The sequence below is a fragment of the Arachis ipaensis genome, chromosome B4 (assembly GCF_059453495.1).
Source record: "Arachis ipaensis isolate K30076 ecotype BB chromosome B4, ASM5945349v1, whole genome shotgun sequence".
Lineage (NCBI taxonomy): Eukaryota > Viridiplantae > Streptophyta > Magnoliopsida > Fabales > Fabaceae > Arachis > Arachis ipaensis.
Genome location: NC_142439.1, coordinates 42598792 through 42600117, shown reverse-complemented (window position 1 = coordinate 42600117; position 1326 = coordinate 42598792). Strand labels below are relative to the sequence as shown.

Here is a 1326-nt window from a genome sequence, read left to right as displayed (position 1 = left end):
TCATTCTCTTCAGAAGAGGAATACTCATCAGAGCTCATGAATGGCATAAGGAGGTTCAATGGAATCTCTATGGTCTCTAGATGAGTCTCAGATTCCTTTGGTTCCTCAGAGGGAAGCTCCTTATTGATCACTGGACGTCCCAGGAGGTCTTCCTCCTTGGGATTCACATCCTCCTCTCCCTCATTGGGTTCGGCCATTTTGCTTATGTCAATGGCCTTGCACTCTCCTTTTGGATTCTCTTCTGTATTGCTTGGGAGAGTACTGGGAGGGATTTCAGTGATTCTTTTACTCAGCTGGCCCACTTGTGCTTCCAAATTTCTAATGGAAGACCTTGTTTCATTCATGAAACTTACAGTGGCCTTAGATAGATCAGAGACTAAGTTTGCTAAATTAGAAGTATTTTGTTTAGAGTTCTCTGTCTGTTGCTGAGTGGATGATGGAAAAGGTTTATTATTGTTAAACCTGTTTCTTCCACCATTATTAAAGCCTTGTTGAGGCTTTTGATCCTTCCATGAGAAATTTGGATGATTTCTCCATGATGAGTTATAGGTGTTTCCATAAGGTTCACCTAAGTAATTCACCTATGCTATTGCAGGGTTCTCAGGATCATAAGCTTCTTCTTCATAAGAAGCCTCTTGAGTACTGTTGGATGCAGCTTGCATTCCATTCAGACTCTGAGAAATCATATTGACTTGCTGAGTCAATACTTTGTTTTGAGCCAATATGGCATTCAGAGTATCAATCTCAAGAACTCCCTTCTTCATAGGCATCCCATTATTCACAGCATTCCTTTCAGAAGTGTACATGAACTGGTTATTTGCAACCATGTCAATGAGTTCTTGAGCTTCTGCAGGTGTTTTCTTTAGGTGAATGGATCCACCTGCAGAAGTATCCAATGACATCTTTGATAACTCAGATAAACCATCATAGAATATATCCAGGATGGTCCATTCTGAAAGCATGTCAGAAGGACACTTTTTGGTCAGTCCTTTGTATCTCTCCCAAGCTTCATAGAGGGATTCACCTTCTTTCTGTCTGAAGGTTTGAACATCCACTCTAAGCTTGCTCAGCTTTTGAGGAGGAAAGAACTTGGCTAAGAAAGCCTTGACCAGCTTATCCCAAGAGTTCAGGCTATCCTTGGGTTGAGAATCCAACCACACTCTAGCTCTGTCTCTTACAGCAAAAGGGAAAAGCATGAGCCTGTAGACTTCAGGATCTACTCCATTAGTCTTAACAGTATCACATATCTGCAAGAATTCAGTTAAGAACTGAAAGGGATCTTCAGATGGAAGTCCATGAAACTTGCAGTTTTGCTGCATCAGAGAA

The 1326-nt window shown here is 41.3% G+C and overlaps 1 non-coding gene across 1 annotated transcript; it reads left to right on the top strand.

Moving 5' to 3' along the window:
- The first annotated feature begins 956 nt into the window (after positions 1 to 956).
- On the top strand, positions 957 to 1064 carry LOC148567330 (small nucleolar RNA R71). Its single transcript, XR_015882863.1, has one exon. It is a non-coding gene; the product is annotated as a small nucleolar RNA R71 (small nucleolar RNA).
- Positions 1065 to 1326: the final 262 nt, after the last annotated feature.